This window comes from Monopterus albus, unplaced genomic scaffold (assembly GCF_001952655.1).
Source record: "Monopterus albus unplaced genomic scaffold, M_albus_1.0 scaffold18.1, whole genome shotgun sequence".
Taxonomy (NCBI): domain Eukaryota; kingdom Metazoa; phylum Chordata; class Actinopteri; order Synbranchiformes; family Synbranchidae; genus Monopterus; species Monopterus albus.
Genome location: NW_018127898.1, coordinates 9,539,478 through 9,551,585, shown reverse-complemented (window position 1 = coordinate 9,551,585; position 12,108 = coordinate 9,539,478). Strand labels below are relative to the sequence as shown.

The 12,108-nt window shown below is 39.8% G+C and overlaps 1 protein-coding gene across 2 annotated transcripts in view; it reads right to left on the bottom strand.

Annotated features, from left to right (window-relative positions):
- cntn4 (contactin 4) overlaps positions 1–12,085 on the bottom strand; it is a 180,335-nt gene extending 168,250 nt beyond the window's left edge. For both annotated transcript variants that reach the window (XM_020592955.1, XM_020592956.1), the window contains exon 1: positions 11,695–12,085. The gene's annotated coding sequence lies outside the window, so the exon portion shown is untranslated. The remainder of the gene's footprint in view (positions 1–11,694) is intronic.
- Between the last annotated feature and the right edge of the window lie 23 nt (positions 12,086–12,108).

Sequence of the window (12,108 nt, the reverse complement as noted above, 5' to 3'; positions counted from 1 at the left end):
TGCCATGTTTACAACCTATTGGTGGGTCTCCTTGTCAGTTATGAGGGTTATTTGCATATTTTATGATCACCTTGAAAGACGACACCCACCCTTATTGCTGGGCAGACAGAATATTGAGCTGGAGACCAGTCTCCCCCTTGCGCTCTATCCACAGTATGGAGAGCAAGCGCGTTAGGCGCATAAGTTGTCAGACGGCCCTGGAAATGATTTTTAGGCGAGAGAAGATTCAAAAATTTCATTCAAAAATTCAATAAATTTCATATTTGGAGGACAACATTACTCTCGGGTGAGCCAAAATAACGTGGAAAACGAGCGGAGCAGTGCGTCAGCGAGGCACGTCTCATACAGACAGAATATTTAGAGCTGGAGACCAGTCTCCCCCTTGCGCTCTATCCACAGTATGGACAGCAAGCGCGTTAGGCACATAAGTTGTCAGACGGCCCTGGAAATGATTTTTAGGCGAGAGAAGATTCTGAAATTGACGCAGACAAATAAATTTCATATTTGGAGGACAACATTACTCTCGGGTGAGCCAAAATAACAGAGAAAACGAGCGGAGCAGTGCGTCAGCGAGGCGCGTCTCAGGAATGGCACAGCCGGTCACAGGTTGGTAATTCATGTAAAATACAGTCTGTTTGATAATAAAATGTGCTCTGGGAGTGTTAGATAGTGGTTCACATTTGTAATTTATTATGTTGTGGTTACCGCAGGGCGAGCGAGCCAAGCTAATATGGATATAGTGGAGGAGTGCGTGAGCGACGTGCGTCTCAGGACGGCACACACGTCACCAACGTCACACACGTCACAGGTTAGTCATCCCCACGCAACTTACAGTATGTGCTCTGAGAGAGAGACATGCACCCCGTGCAACACCGCTGCAAAACACACACCAAGACGCTCTGATCGCTGTATTCATATGCAAATTGGGGGCTTTGATGTGTAAATACCCCCTGAGTGGCCTGCTGGGGGTTGTTTGGCAGAGTGTCTGTCTCTCTAAGCCAGAGAGGTGTGTGATCCTAGTAGAAGTGAGCAGGAGTGAAAAAATCTTATAGATGTGGATTTATGAATCCATAAATATTGTACGGGCCAAAATGAGCCGAACAGAGGGAGTGTGTAGATGCCCCGAACAGAACACAAGGGGTCCATAACTAACGCGATGAAGACGAAAGTGTTTTTCCATCTTCTTTAAGAATTCCCACGGGGACAATTTTGATTTATGTCTGATTCTGCTGCTCAGATTCTTGGCGCGTCACTGAGTCAAAACTTGAACATGATGCGTTTACATTTGGTTCTTCTTCTTATTATTTTCTTGTTTTAATGGTGGGTCGCAAACCAGCGTATTTAGGTGCATACTGCCACCTACTGCACTGGAATGTGTCACATCAGATACAGATTTCAATACAACACTGGCAACAGTAGTTGCTTTATAATTAGTGCAAAGCTAATCTAGAGGTACCCAAAATTAAACATGAAATGGCTGGAAATGAGCATGCAATGGGCTCTTTAATATAATGGCAGTTCCTCAGCTTCCACTATAAGTGTATTTGTAGGAGCTGATTTAATAGTTCACGTATTTAGGTGCATACTGCCACCTACTGCACTGGAATGTGTCACATCAGATACAGATTTCAATACAACACTGGCAACAGTAGTTGCTTTATAATTAGTGCAAAGCTAATCTAGAGGTACCCAAAATTAAACATGAAATGGCTGGAAATGAGCATGCAATGGGCTCTTTAATATAATGGCAGTTCCTCAGCTTCCACTATAAGTGTATTTGTAGGAGCTGATTTAATAGTTCTCCCACTTTTCCATATGACCCCATGATCTAAATAATTTATTAAATATAATTTTTCATAATATTAAACAGGCAGCAACATTACCTTGAGGAATACCATTTATAAAATCAAAAACATCTGAAATCCCATCTCCAACTTTAGCAAGGAATGATTTATTTTAAGAAGTCTAAAATACAACTGTACATCCTACTGTCAGTACCCATTCTATTCATCTTAATCAGTAATCCTTCTCTCCACATTGAGTCAAAGTCATAAAACACTATTACCATAACCAAATAGTATGCCAGTCTACAAACAATTATCTTCTCCATCCATTTCTCCAAGAATCTGAGCAGCAGAATCAGACATAAATCAAAGATGGATCTTTATCTGGTTTACCAAAAGGAAGTATTAGAGCTTTTTCCCAACTGCCAGGCAATATACCTTTTCTCCATAGCTTACTGAAGAAGTTTAATATAATTCAGAATGTGTCATCTGGTAATTTACTAAACATAACATAGCATAACTGATCTCGCCCCAGAGCTGTATATCTACTTCATCCTAATGCTGGTTTCAACTCATGTAATGTAAATTCCATGTCAAGGGAAAACCCATTACTGACCTTTTTCTTTACTAAAGTATTTGTTCTTAATTTTTTTCCTTTTGTTTATGTATTTCATCTAAATGATTCCCACTATGCACACTTGCAAATTTCTTACCCAATAAATTAGATTTCTCCTTGTTTATAACTGCTAGATTATTCTCCATCTATCAGAACTGCTTTTTTAACAGATTTTTTCCCTGCATCGTTTTGATCATTGTCCAAATATCACCCAATTGTACGTCTCTTCCAATTGAAGAATAAAAGTGGCTCCATGCATTTTTCTTTGATGACTTCATTATTTGGCATGTCATAGCTCTCTTCCTTTGATAGACAATCAGATTTTCTGGTCATAAATGATTTTTAAATGCATTGTTCCTTTATAGCATTTTTACATTCATCATTCCACCATTTTCCTTTTGCCACTCACTGAGGTCTTAGGTATAGATGCTGATGCAACACTAATAGTCATGTCCATCACTGCTTTTACACAGCTAGCTACATCCCCTCCATTGAAGATTTTCCACTAGATTCAACACAGCATTCTCTGAATTTTACCCACTCAGCTTTCAAAAGACACCATCTTTCTGTTACATAACCTTTCTGTATATACAAATCAAACTTTATAGGCCATAACTCACTCCCTATTTTAGGTTCAGTCATTACTTTCCTTTCACATATATTACTTATATTCCCAGAGACTAGTGTTAGATCGAAGCATGAAACTGCATTTCTTGTAGCATCCACCTTGCTATTTCTTCAACTATGTCTTCACTTATGTCTGTGCATTCACTTTCCCATGAGGTATTATGGGCATTAAAATCTCCACACCATATTTATTTTCTATCACTATTTCCTGAAGGTTCATTAAACATTTGTACTGACAACCTCTTATAAGGATTGTACAAATTAAACGATGTAATGCCTCCTCTGGGGCCACACATTTCTATCACAATACATACATACTCATTTGGAACATTTACTCTTCTACACTCTACAGTATCTGTAATGAATGTTATACATCCTCCACCTTGTGCACCAATTCTATCACATCTAACAGAGCTGTATCCTGGCATGGCAAAATCCAATGAGTCTTCAGCCATGATTCTTGAATGCAAATAACATCTGGTAATACTTCAAGGTCTGCTACAACCTTCTTAAACTCTTGCCCATTAGCAATTAAACTCCTGCCGTTCCACTGGAATATATGTATTACCATAAGGAAACTAATTAGCTTGATACAACCCATCATAACTCGAAGGGTTCAACATCTCATGAATCTGTTCAGCTTTAACTTCTTTAATCCCCAGAAACTCTGTTACTGCTTCTACAGTCATCTTGATTCTATCACTTTTCCTCTGATGTTGCACTGCTACATTCACAGTCCTACAGATGAAAGTGATAAAGCTAATTTTATCTACATGCAGTGTGTCCTCATTAATCTCCTTTATACATGGATTTGTTTCTGTTTGTCCTTGACTTTTTGTGGGAGATGAAACCTCTATTGGCCGTTTGCTTTCAGATTCTCTCATGCTGCTTTCCACATGAACACTACTAGATCCAGCTATTTCAATTTCCTTCACTTTTTTTTAACTGTATCAGCAGATACCTGATGAGTTACTTTGTATTTCTGCACTTTCTTAGCTTTTCTTTGAACAGGGCATCCTCCAAAAGCAGCACTGTGTTCATTGCCACAGTTACAGCACTGGAATTTTGGATCTTTATTGTATTTGCTATATTTCCTTTACAGTGACTTGCAGCATGTCCCATTCTTTGACACTTTAAATACCATAGTGGAGCTGGGATAAATTCCCTAACCTCATAGCTCAAATATCCCATTCTCTTGCACTCCATAGAGTGCATTGTAAGTTCTTGCAGAATAGGTATGTATTGTTTAAAACATCATAGTACATTTCTGACCTTTGGGGCCTCTCTTAGCTGGGGGCCCCAGGTAACTGTTTACCATTGCCTAATGATAAAGTCCGCCTCTGCCTCTCTCCTGTAGTCTGTTCTCTCTCTCTGCTTGTACCTTTGTGCAGGTATCCCTGGATCCAGAGCTGTATATTTCTGATGAGCAGTCACTGGCCACATCAAGGGCGTAGTTTTGCATATGGACGCTATTTTCTGAGGGCAGAAATATCCCTACCAATTTTTGAGCCAACCTGTGTACATTATCTTTGGAGTGAAGTCATATTAGATCATTCTGATGTGCCTGACTGACTGAAAGGGAGGGGGCAATCTAAAGCTCACATTACAAGCAAATGAGACAGATGAGGTGATAGCTGTTGGTCAGTGTGCTGACAACACTATGTTGTAGTGGCTGATTTCAATAAAGTAGGAAAGCTAGTCACAGATTGGAAATTTATGGACAAATAGTGATATGTTGCTAAAATACAAACAACACCTCTTTTGCTTCATAGACAACAAGCTACAAGCTATTTTTTATCAAAACGAGCCGTCCTCTGCACCCAGACAAATAACACTGGTCTCAATGTGCAGCCGGCCGTGAGAAGAGTGCACAGGGACCGTCTACAAAGTGCAACAATGAAAAGACAGAGGCCAGCTACAAAAATATTCAATAGCTACTCTTATCCAGTGTAGTGTTACCAAAATTACTTCACACATAAGGGCATCTGCTAGTTATACTTCAGTTAGGAAAAATGTTTTTTTCATAATTTGGGGGAAGTTTGATTGGGAAAGGTATTCACTAACTTCACTCATATACTGTAGTGTCACTTCACACATTATAGCTACATGCTGATTGTACTATAAGACTAGTTTTTCCTCTCCATTGTCGCCAAGTGCTTGCTCAAGGGGGATTTATTGGGTTTTGCCTATAATACTGTAAGGTCTAGATCTATATATAACGTGTCCTGAGGTGATTGTTGTTGTGAATTGGCACTATACAAATAAAAGTGAACTGAAATTGAATTGAATTTACTGTTTTCACCCTATCTCCGCACAAATTGATTTAAGGTGATTGCTGCACAAACCCACATGAAAATCTGATGCCTAGAAATGACCAAATTCACATTCAAAATCTGTTTATAACTCAGGAATTCATTTATTAGACAACACTGTTTGTGAATGTGAATGACAGAGCCTCATTATTTAACCCTGACTGAATAGTTTAATTCAAAAGTCATTATAAAAATGTCAAAATATACATGAAAGCAGTGTATATGCCAGAGCCTGTTGATATGAAGGTGCCCTTTAGCAAGACCCTCCAGACTGTAGTTGGACTCAGCAGCTCATAAGTCTAACTGTGTTTGAAACTAGGGATTTGTGGAACATACCATACCAAACATGTTCAGGGTATCATTTACAGTAGGTGTAAAGGATTAGGTAAAAATTTTTTATAAAGAGACACTTTGAGTGATGCAAACTGTTAAAGGTAGGGTTGGTGATTCTTTTCAGAAGCATTTTTTGTTATATATCTTCAAATTCTCTTTTCATCCCAATGGCAAAGAATACATTAAATGCACCGACAACACAAAAAATAAAAATAAAATAAAAATCTGCCATCTGTGGCAGCAGCAGGGCTGAAAAACGCCTGACCAATAATTTCCTGCTGGTCACAAGACCAGAGAATTCCATTCTTCCACACAAACATTGGTCAGTGATAACAGCAGATAAATACCTTTGTCATCACAATTTTGGAATGGAGTATATAGCTTAAGTGGCAGGAGAAGATGATACAGGGAAAGGATCTTTCCACTCATATATTTCCAATGTCCTGACATCAGTGACGTCAGTCAGGTTCCCACCCTGCTCTTTAAAGGGGATGAGAGGAGCTGGCTGGATTGGACAGCTAAAGACAGCTCTAACTCCACCTGCTCATGATGTATTCCTCCCTGTAATAATGCATTCCACCTCTCCTCCACAATGTGCCCGGTAACACCTGGCTGCTCACAAAAGCACACTGCATCCGTGGTCACCAAAACTGCAAAGCATTACTAAACATGCCAATATTCAACTTGCGCCTGGAGTTTGGAGACGCGTTTAGTGCTGCACCCTACCGCAGGAAAATAGAGCCCTCTGTGTATTTGGCCATGAAACACCAGTTTATTTCCATTATACTAAAAATATTCTTCAATAAAGTTAAATAAAATTACACAGAATAACTTTCAAGTTTAAGGTTGAAATCTTCAATGAAAACTATAGTGCCAGTGCACTGGACTGGACTGTAGAAATGATTGCATTGGAATGGATTTTGACAACAAGCTATCCAGTGACAGTTCCACTACTGCTAGTGCCAACTGCTATTACAGTATATTAGCAAAATGCTTTTTAAACTACAGGTGCTGATTTTTATCATTTCATTGTTATTAGCATCAAGCTTCTTTTGAATACTAATATGCATAAACCTTTTGAATAATGACAACTGCCTGGCAAAAATGACTAACAACTTGCATAACCAGTAGATAACATGACCTTGTTGCTTTACCTTAATTTCCATCCTTTGTGCTAATTTACTCTCTTCACCCAAAATAATCCTTGTGTACTGTTCAGTCTTATGCTTCAGTGGTAAATTCATAAACCTTTTGTATGCATCACTGTGCTCCTGACAAGAAATATTTAGTAGTTTTAGAGAGGTCTTATAGATACAAAATCACACATCTTATTAACTATTATTTTGAAGCTCTTATGTGATGTAAATTAAGGTATAATGCAATGTGAGCATAAGGCATATGAGTGAAAACAACTTCATGAAGATCTTTTGTCGATGTCCTATCCTACATGTACATTTTGTAAGGTAAGAAAACATGTTTAAGGAAAATGCCACTAAGTTCAAAAATTGCTAGATGCCACTCCTGCAGTTCAAGATAACCTATTTAGTTTTTTTCAGCAAGATTCTACCTTAAAGGACTTGACAGACTCATGTGCAAGGCACGAGGCTGCCTGTATTTTATCGACAGATATCAATAGAAAGCAACATGGTGCTTAAGGTCCATTTATCTCAGCTGTTCTGTTCAGTCCTTTAATCTTGACTCACACAAAGACCATAACAATGCCCCGTGGGGAAGGCACTTTTATCGAGTGCTTATATTGTACTAAATGAGGAAGGAAAGATGGCTCTCACACTGCAGCCACACCCAGTGGCACACAATGCACTTCTCAAAATGTGCTGTTCAGCAAAACCAAATCCACTGTGGAGTGAGCAGTATTAGCAGAAAGAATCAGAAACCTGGCTTCATCCTGAAATTGCTTGAGAAGAAGACATTTGCAGGCCTTAAATATACTGTAAATACATTTAATAATGCAGCAGTCCCAGCGCTCATATCTCCTCCTGAAGTTGGTTGCTGTGTGGCGCTGCGTTTATTAAGCACTCAATTAAAGCCATTCCCAAGGAGAGCCAGTGTGCAACAATGTTTGAATCAGGAAACGTTGCTGGTTCAGGCAGTCTGTGAAGACTTACCCCACAGGACCGCAGTGACTCCAAACCATAGGCCTACAAGTGGCACAGCATCATAAAGCATTGCTAACGTGAGGAAATTATTCTAAAATGACTGGATTACAAATAGGGCATTTACAGAACCAATGCGACTAGATAAATACAGCAGGAAATGGAGCTGTCTCACTCTCTTTTCCTCAATCTAAACATTAAAAATGAACAGAAAGATGGGAGTAGGTAGTGACTCTGAGGAGCTCTGCTATATTACCCTCTAGTCAACTACTTATTTCTGACAGTCGCGGGCTCCCAATTCACAGCAGTGTGCGCAGAACTGCTTTTAATGGTTAAGAAGGGACATTTTTTTGTAAATTACATTTATTCATACATTTATTTTCCTTGCTTTACTGAATTAGGAAACAATTTTTCATCCTCTTAGAAGTGAAGTAGTGGGTGGAAGATTCATGAAGATTAAAGATTTGTTTCAATGAAATCTAGTCTGTGCTGTGCAATACATATCTCAAAGTGAAGACAGCTCATTTAGAGAAAGTATCTTTTGAAGAGTTTGTTCTGCAGTAATTGTATTTTTAGCAGATGTAGTTCCCAAAAAAGAAACCAAAATATACAAAATGTATCAATTGGTAAATAGTTCTCTACATTATTTATATTTTCATCCATGCTGGCTCTGGGAGCCACAGTTACTTTTGATACAGTGAAAACCAAATTAATCTTTTCTGGATCTGCGACACTCCTGGCACACAGCCTATACACAGCTATCAAACCTTTTTGGAGTTTGGATTGCACTAAAAAAGAACACAATTTCCCAGTTTTTTGTTCATGAGCCAAGATTCCTTCCCCACTCACTGCTCTGCTTGTCAAACAACTCTATTAGAAAATCCAGATTCAAACAAGTAACACACGGCGTACATAAAACCTCCCCTACTCCGGTAAAGTAGTATTAGGGGTCTGCAACTTCCTCATTCATTGTGGTGCTGTGGAAACTCTCACAGCGCTGTTTACTTAGAAGGTCTAGCAGAGTGAGGTGTGATGTCCACTAATGTGTGATCACATAACGCAGAAGAGAGAAACCCCGTCTCATCATTTCTTTCCTGTATTACAGGTTAGTGTTGAATAAGAAAACCTCAAAAAACAGTTTGAGTCAATAAGCTAATGTTGAGCTATGATTTCAGGGTAAGCTGTAGAATAAAATTAGTGGAGTGAAAGGTTTTGTTTACCCGTGGGAAAGAAGCTATTGCCCACTGATAGTAATAGTAATGGCAGCTGTACACTCAGTCATTCTCTTAAGCAACACGCTAGCAACAAGATGCTAAGTGGGCCATACATCTCCTCTTAAGTTCATAGGCCATCAGGCTCCAGGTGTAGTCTGTTATGTAAACCTGTTAGCATGTGTTGGTTTTTTTGCAATGATTTGGTTACTGACACAATATCTTATAAGTCCAAGTAATGCTAGTTAGTAAATCTATGTTAGTGCTTTGAGAGTGCAACTATAGCCAAACTACATTTGAAGAATTGACTGCAGAGAAAGTGGCATGTGAAGTTTTAGTGCTTATATTATTTGTATGGATATGTGGAGCCAAGAAACCTGTTAGAAGATACAGTTAAAGTACAGTAGTCATAATACTGGAAAACGGACAAAGCCCAGTGGTCAGTGAACTCATGATGTGTGAATACATAATGGCGGAGAACACAGAAAAGAGAAACCCCATCTCCCTGTCTCAAGGATTTTGACATTTTTGCTTAAAAATTACTCAAATTAGTACTTTTCTGATGATCAAGTGATCAATTAATCATTTGATCTCCAATATGTATTTTCATCTCTTCAGACCTGTAAAATTGTTACTGTATGACATGCGCTCTATGGTGCGAGGTCACAAGGAGATACTGCGGGGAAATAATCACAACAGAAAAGCTTATCAACTACTGCTGTAATGAAGAAGTCATACAGCATGTTGCTTCAGCAGCAGTTATACCCATTAGGTAAAACACACCCATAATCACTGTCCAACACAACATTTTGCCAAGGAGGTGTAAAACTGGTGAAAGCAAAATGGAGGATGAAGCAGCCAGTCTTAATGTGCCCTTCCTCCCCAGCTCCCAGTTTAAACCACTGAGGTCAGTTGGTGAGTGTATTGACAAATGTAAAGCGCCCATGTGGCTGTAATGTCAGCGCTTATAGGATATCCTGTGACAAAACAAGTCAATGTAAGGAGTAAAAGGTAACAAGCACTTCTTAACTGTCTGTGACAAGATGGAAATTGACACACATTGATTTAAATGCACTCCATCTCACACACATTCAAATACTTGGATAAAACACACACATTCTCCCTTTTTTCTGTTCTTTGAGCTGGTTTTCCTGGAGAGAAATGACACAAAAAATGACCTTGATGACACATTTCTTCCCTACTTCCAGCAGAAACCATGTGATGAAATTTTTATGCTGCGCCTCTAAATGCACCTATCCCAGGGTGTTTTTAATGCCACTTCTGTGCGCCGTCATTCCTGACAGGCCTGACGCCAGTGACCAATAAAATGGCTGTTTTCCTCTGAGCAGCCTGAGCCGCATCCCGCAGGCTCTCAACATCATCAGATGCCGGTCAAACAAAAAAGAATTATCATTAACATTTGTGCAGCATGAGCTAAAACTAACAGGCACTTAATTAACATGTTTTGATTGTTCTTCTTGGTATGGGAGTTGTTGGTCATTTGGTAGTTAAATTAGTTTCACAGTCTGCTCTCCACTTCCCAGACTTTAAAGCAGCCATTTTAAAAAATCTTAAATATGTATCCTCAGGTCTCAGAGGACTCTCTCCTTTCTTGTTTCAGGCTTCCAGGGAGATACACCCACATTGGCAAATCAAGACTGAGCTGTAGAACAATGTTCCCGACCCCCTTTGAGGTGAAGTGTTTACCTTTTTTTCCTCTGCTAACCTTTAGAATAAGTTCAGTTCTTGTCAAGTCAGATGAGAAGTCTATGCAACAGATCACACTCAGAGACTTAGTGGAGCTGCTCCCCAGTCAGCCACAAACTTAAAGCTGAATGAGCAATGTATGTACATCTTCTGATAGATGCTCCTGTGCAGCACATGCTCTGCTCTGCCTGCCGTTTTCATCACACTGACACATTTTCCATTACTGTGCAGGCAAAATGTATTTTTGTTTCCAGAACTTAAAGAAAAAATCTACAGGAATCACATCCAGTTACTGTTTGGATGAGCAGCTATATCAGAAGTTGGCTTGTCAGATGTGCAGAACCTGCACATCATATCTATTAAACTTATTAAAGTAGTCTTATATGGCATTAACACCTTTAGAGCAATAATACAGTGACATAAAGGCTGATTCATTTTGACCTCCACTTATGAGCATCACAAGATAAACCAGTTTCCATCATAACATACATTTTAATTACTTTGGGGTTACTTTTTAAATCCCAAATCAAGGTATATTCCACTATTCACGAATAGGTTTGCTGCCTTAATCCGGTATGGACGGATTGCCGTGGACGCGGTTGGTGGTCAACAGCAGCGGCAGCATCGACGGCACCACAATCAGCAAAATCCACAGGGATTATTCAAGAGAGGGTCAACGCCGGAGGATTACTAAACACATCTGCACCGATCGGAGACGCTCTAAGACACTCACAGATTATTTTTCTTCCACCATGATAGTCCCACAACAAAGTAAACGCAGGCAAATGGGATCAGCACAGGGCGAAATTCAGAGAAGGCAATCTCGCCCGCAAACACCCCACTATAGGTTTTAATGTAATCTCTGAAAAGTTAGGATGTAAACTGGGCGGTATTTGCTTATGACATGGGCTGAGCTGATGGAGATTAAAACTGAAATGCACTAAAGTTAAGATACAACATGGAAAAGTATTGGTAATATAAACATCATACCTGTCCTCGCAGCAGTAATATCTCCGAGGAATTCACTGCTTCAGATTAATCCGTATTTTGTCACTAAACAAAATTCTGCACACAGACATCACTGTCGACACTCCCGGTCAAATATATCCGTCTGACTTGTGCGCAAAGATGCTTTTTTTGTGCACCGCACATTCATTCACGAGCGGCTGCTGTGCTGTTCTGTGGGGCGTCACCACTACTGTATGTCCATGCCTGCCTCTCTGTGTCTCTCTCGGTGTCAGTAGCACAAGTAGCTGACGGCGTGGCGTCTCGCAGGTCGCACATTGGAAAGTGAAGCCACGGTGCGTCCTCGCTCTCTCCGATGCGTCGTGTCCCTCCCCCCCTTCTTTCTCTCTCTCTCTCTCTCTCTCTCTCCTCGAACCTCGCTGGTGCTCGAGCGCAGCG